At 47.4% G+C, this 6,000-nt stretch overlaps 1 protein-coding gene across 1 annotated transcript in view; it reads left to right on the top strand.

Moving 5' to 3' along the window:
- The first annotated feature begins 695 nt into the window (after nt 1-695).
- ZNF697 (zinc finger protein 697) overlaps nt 696-6,000 on the top strand; it is a 30,905-nt gene continuing 25,600 nt past the window's right edge. Inside the window, exon 1 of the mRNA XM_055130487.1 lies at nt 696-827. The gene's annotated coding sequence lies outside the window, so the exon portion shown is untranslated. The remainder of the gene's footprint in view (nt 828-6,000) is intronic.

Genomic DNA, 6,000 nt, shown 5'->3' with positions numbered 1-6,000 from the left:
CTCCTCCTGTAATCGGCCTTTTGATTTCTTAATTCAATTGCTTTTCTTTGCAAAGATGCTTGGGACTCGGGCAGCCTCGGAGGGAGTTAGGTTACTTGCTGGGGATCTGGAAACAATCAATTCTTCAAGGTCCTAAGGATGAAGACGAGATGTAAAAGAACCTAGTGAGCCGTCAAATTCTTTAATCCACCCTCCAGCAGCACCCCGGCTGCTTAAAAGAGAAAAAGGAAAAAAGAAAACCACCCCCTATTTCAAAAATCAAGGCAGCCCAACACGAACTCAACCCAAACCGCCTCCTTTCTAGAGAAAAGATTTTTCAGCCGCCACCCCAGCGAAGCATTCCCCAGCATAAGCGACAGCAGCCCCCAGGCCCCTAGTTAGGAACCCCCAGTTAGGGACCCCAGCCTCGGGTGCGCGCACCGGGCAGACACCTCTGCGCCCCTAGAGGCGCACTCTGCCATCACGCGGGGCGGGGCCCGGGCATCCTCAGCTGCGCGCCCCGGCCGGGGGCGCTTAGGGAAGGGGGTACCTGGGTTCTAGCCCAGCCAGAGCTGCAGCCCCGGTGCCCGCGGCAGCAGTGGCAGGAAGTTCCTGGGAACTACAAATTGGGGCATGCTGGGAACATTTCCCTGCTCCTCCCAGGAAATGTCCTTTGTCCAGCCCCACAGGAAGCCCCAGTGAGGAGCCTGCTGGGCAGCCAGCCAGTCCGCCAGCCCTACCCGCTGCCGCCGCCGCCGCCGCCGCAGCACCGAGGACAGACGCGCTGCGGCGCGGGGTTCCGACCCGGGCGCGCGGGTCCCGGCTCCGGGCCGCGCCCGCGCGCGCAGGTAAGGATCGGGCCGGCCTGCTTTCCCCACGCGTTCGGGATGGCACGATCGGGACCGTCCTCGGACGCTGAGGGGATGCGGTGTGTGCCCGAGAGCGGGTGGCGGGACCGCGGGGCCAAGTGCCTCGTAGACTGGCCCGAGGTCCGCGCGTCCAGGGCGCGGAGGCCGAGGCTCCGGGGATGCCCTGGCGGCCTGGATGAGCCCCCCGTGGGCGTCGGTGGCGAAGGGCGGGGAGGACGAGGTAGCGCGGCGAGACTGAGCCGGACCGTCCCGCCGACCACCGTAGGGGGCATCCGAGACCCTCAGAAAAACCCAGGGAGGAGCTTGGAAGGCGAGAAGAAGGTGACGGGCTTTGTGTTGCAGCTGCGGACCGCGACCCTCTGTGTCCGCGCCCCGCTGCGCTCGGGGCTGTTGGGGTGGGCGTGGGGGGCTCCGAGGAGGGACGGCAGGTCACTGGACTCCTAGTTGAATATCTACCTCCTTTTCCCTCCCCCATCCAGTCTACCCCGAGTCCTGTCGGCGGCTTGGGCTGCCGTCAGCCTGGGCGAATGGCACAATAAGAGTGGGTGGGTGGAGAGGGGCTGCGGCTGGCCGCCTGCACGGCGCGCATCCCCAGATGCCCACATCTGCCCGGGAGTGCGTGTTGGGGCCAAATTGGCACCTTCACCCAGGGAGAAGGCTGAGGCTCGGGATTGTGAACGGAGGCGTGGGGCGAGTGCGTGTTTGTAGGCGAGGAGAAGCGGGGATAAGAGCAGGGCACTGGCCACCGCGGCGGCGCTGAGTGGCCGCTTGGCCAGTGTGTCTGTGACCAATAGTCATCGACAGTCGTGTTCTCACTTCTCTGGGACTTTCCACGGGTTTCCTTTTAGTTTTTCTAACTGCTTTCCTCTCCTCCAGTATGAATCAGCCACCCTTGCTGCATGAGCACCAGGCCGGATTCCATGTGGTGAGGTTGTGCCCTGCCCTTACAGGGGACCTATTTGTCCCTTATGTGTTGGGTGACAGTATGCTAAGTCCTTCCCCTCGGGCCACCCCTACCCCCCCCACCCCAATCATGCTCCTGTGGGACCAAAGCTGTGGTAAAGGAGGTTGGCTAATGGCTCACATGTTAATAGTCGTTAAGGAGCAGTGATGGATGAGTGGGCAGCTTTGAACACAACCCAAGTGCTACTTGCCTAAGAGGTCTGTTTCTTTCCCTTCATCTCCCCACCTTGTCATGTGTTGCTGCCAAGTGACTTCCTTTTCTTAACAAGCTGGCATATGGGTTCATGTGGAATACATTTTAAGAGCCATATGAACCAAAATGTCACTTGGGTGGCGAGACAGGAGCATCCAAGATGATATTAAGAATGTTTTTGGGCACAGAACACTGTCTCCTATATAAAAGGCTGCAGAGAGTAACAAAACATTTGCCCCTAGGAGAGAAAAACATTTTCTAGGAGAGAGAAAGCATGTGAAGTGAGAGACGAATTGAGTGGGAGGAAAATCCCAATGGTCCAGACTTAATTGAAGGCATGGGGATAGTGACATAAAGGAAAAACACTTTGTGAGTTCAGAAAATGATTTCTCATTGAAATGTACTAGTGGAGTGGGGTGTGTTTGTGTTTGTGTTCGTGTGTATGTGTGTGTGTGTGTGTGTGTGTGTGTGTGTGTGTTGGAGACTGCCGCTGGCAGGTATTGGATAGATGCAACTTCAAGTGGATCCCGGAGAGAAAAAGATGGCACCAGAGTGAACCAAGATCATGAAATAATGAATGGGAAATCAAGCTACCTGCCATAGCAAAACAGACAATAAACCAATAAAATGAGAAAGATATTATCCATTGAGATGGTGTGAGCAGGAAAGAAAATAAAAGCAGAATGCTACTAAGTTCTAGAAGGTCTAGAGCTTTGTAGTCCAGTGTTACTGTGGATTAACATTACCCTTAACCATTTAGTATCTGCTTACCTCCTCAATTTACCTCCACCATTCCATGTTACCATTTTTTGTAGAAAACACCTCCCTATATACAGTTGCACCAAATATTCTTGTATTTGTATGTCTCCTTTAGTTTGAACTTCATGATTTAGGGATACTGTTTTTCCCAACCCTAGCCCAGCTGATGTTGCTTCCTTGTAGATTTCTTCCTAGACCTTTCATTCAAAAATAAGCCTCTTCCTTAGGTACTTGGTGACCTTCCAGCCACATATATCTCTGGCCTACTTTGTGGTTGATATTTACTCATCTCTCTTCTCTTTAATCTGTAAACTTCAGGGCATTGTTTTCCCTCCAGTGTTACATTGTTTTCCCCATTAGTTACATCCAGAAATGGTTCTCAAATAAACTAAGGATATTTATTTGAAGAAAATGAATAAGTAAAGGAACTATGAGAATTGAAAGAACACTTATGTCTTTATTTTTTTTTTTTTGTATAAAAGTGGGGTTAAGGGCATTCTTATAACCTGCCAGGATTCTTTACAATTGTAAATCTAAAACATCTAATGCATGAGAAATTGAAACTTTTCCTATTGCATTTGGATTCCCTCAGAGTAAATTTCACAGTACCTAGTTGAAAAACACCTCCCTATATACAGTTGCACCAAATATTCTTGTATTTGTATGTCTCCTTCAAACAGTCAATAAAAGTTTGTTGGGAGATAGTACAATAGGTAAGATGTCTTGCGTCTTGCCTTCCTTGTGGCTGACTCTGGTTCAAATCCTTTGCACCACACATGGTTCCCTGAACACCGCCAGGGGTCACTCCTGAAAACAGGGTATGGCCCCCAAATCAAAAACCAGAACTAAGGGGCAGGGGAAAGGTTTACTGGGCCCAGAAATATAGCCCGGTGGTAGAGTGTCCGTCTTATAAGAGTGAAGTCCAGAGTTTGATCCCCAACTCCACTCATCTGAGTGTCATCTCTTTGACTCTGTTATTTGGGACCCACATTGCCAGAGCAAACTGTGATCCCTGGTATACCTCATTGAAAAGCTTTCAAGCACCAAAACCAAGTGCACATCCTTATGCAAAATGAAGATGAGTTTTATAACTAAGACACCATAACTAAAAGTGTAAAACCCCCAATGAACACCATGACAAGGTATGTGAGAACAATTAGAGTGTGTGTTACAGCCCTGATTATTTCAGAAGCAACAACAAAGAGGAAAGGGGGAAAGAAACATTGTTGATCATTAGACCTTTGCCAACCTCCTTTTTCAAATGGTCCAGGTAGGGTAATATAAAAGGTTAATCCCAAGTAGATCATCATTGACTTTTGTCATCTTCCTGAGCCAATAAGGTGGTTGTTTCCATCATAAAGGTGCATATACTTCCTAGAAAGTAGCATGGGTACACTGATGCTTGCAGTGAAGCCACTGGCATCCATGTAGCCTTGAGTTTTGGAGCCTAGGCAGCATAAGGATTAGAAGTGTGAAATAGATCAGAAGAATGAAATAGACATTCCTCCAAGAAATTACAGTTTTGTCGCCCATCACCCATAAAATGGATGATGTACCAAGCTTCTTACAAATGACGATTTCTGTATTTTGCACATCTATACAGCAGCACTAAAATTAGTTTATGTTTGTTACCTGTCTGATAGCTTACATATTATCCCTGTTCTAAAAGTGATGAAAGTTAGGGAAAGTAACACTTGTTGGAGTTCCGGTTTCTGAGCTGAAGTTGGACTGGGATTCACACCTGTTGACTTCCAAGCCAGTTCAGAACGGCATCTTTGCTTTCCTTGGAAGAAGACTGCTGGGTTTCATTAATTTTTCTTCTTGGATTTCCATATTTCTTACAAAGAGCACTGTCAGGATTCTGAGTTTATCCTATTGGAACTCATTTCAGAGAGGTTCTTGATTATATTTGTTTATTGTAATAAATTCATTACTATTATTACTTGGATTTTAGGCCACACCCGGTGGTGCTCAGGGCTTACTCCTGGCTCAAAGATCACTCCTGGTGGTGCTTGAGGGACTGTGGGGTGTTGAGGATGGAATTCAGGTTGGCTGCAATGCAGGACAAGTGCCCTGCTTACTGTACTATCTCTCAGGCTCCTAGATTCATTATTTTTATGATCTTGAACTTCCATGGCCATCAGCTAGAGTGACTTGTTTCAGAATTCCTAAAATTTGGGGCGCAACACAATTTACCTTGAAGAAACCTTTGTCTATTTCTCCACACTATCCAACTTCGCTCTGTTCCTCCATACAGGCCAAGTATCAAGAAAGTTACTTTCTGGATCACCTTCTTTTACTACTCCAGGCCCTACTCACCCTCTCCTGTAATCTGCAGAGCCTGAAATTCTCAGGGCTCAATGTCTTAATAAAAGTAAGTTTGAGTAAATCCCAAAGCGTGTTAAAGTATTTCCTTATTCCCCACACATATCAGGGGCTGTCTGTCCAGAACACTAGCTGGCATATAGAACTTTCAGGAATTACGTGTTGGTAACTAATTGTTCAAGGCTCACCATGCAAAAATGTAGCAATGAAACATGATTTGTATCTTGACAGTTTTTGTAGAGGGAACTAGAATGATAATTTTTTTCATTAACTTCAATACTTTTTCTGGTGTCTTTAAAAAAGAGGTACCTCTGAGATATAGACTAGAGCAAATCGTGTATTACTGGATTTTACGATCTTGCTTAATATCAGTGCTAAGTGATTCTGGCATTTTGTAGAGAGTGCCTGGCTTGGTGGAGTTTTTGCTGTCTAGTTTACTGTCTACCATATCTCCCAGGAAAGTTCTTTCACTGCACATCTTAGAAAATCAGATTTTCTGCTGCAGCAGAGAGGGTTGGGAGTAAAAAGAAGACTGCTGTGAGGAAGATAATGCATTGCTTTTATGCCTGAGAGACTAGCAGGATTTCTCTGGTGTCTGGATTTGGTCTCAGTGTATTAATGCATTAATGACAATGGCAGAAATATCAGTAAACTCAGTGGAATATAGCTTTTACCTGCTACAAGATTGAACCCTTCTTCTGAAGATGACTGAGCCTTCTTTCCCCTTTAACCTCAAAGCCCTGACAGTACTCTCAAAGGACCTCAAAACATTCTATATGTTTTGACAAATATATAGGATCTATAGCAACATTGACAACAGTATAGGACACTGCCAGGGCCCCAAAAATCCTCAACTCCACCTAATACTTTTTCTCCTCATCTTTGGGGAACCACCAATACTTTCACTATCTC

The sequence above is a fragment of the Sorex araneus genome, chromosome 3 (assembly GCF_027595985.1).
Source record: "Sorex araneus isolate mSorAra2 chromosome 3, mSorAra2.pri, whole genome shotgun sequence".
In the NCBI taxonomy this organism is placed as follows: domain Eukaryota; kingdom Metazoa; phylum Chordata; class Mammalia; order Eulipotyphla; family Soricidae; genus Sorex; species Sorex araneus.
This window is presented reverse-complemented; position numbering and strand designations above follow the sequence as displayed.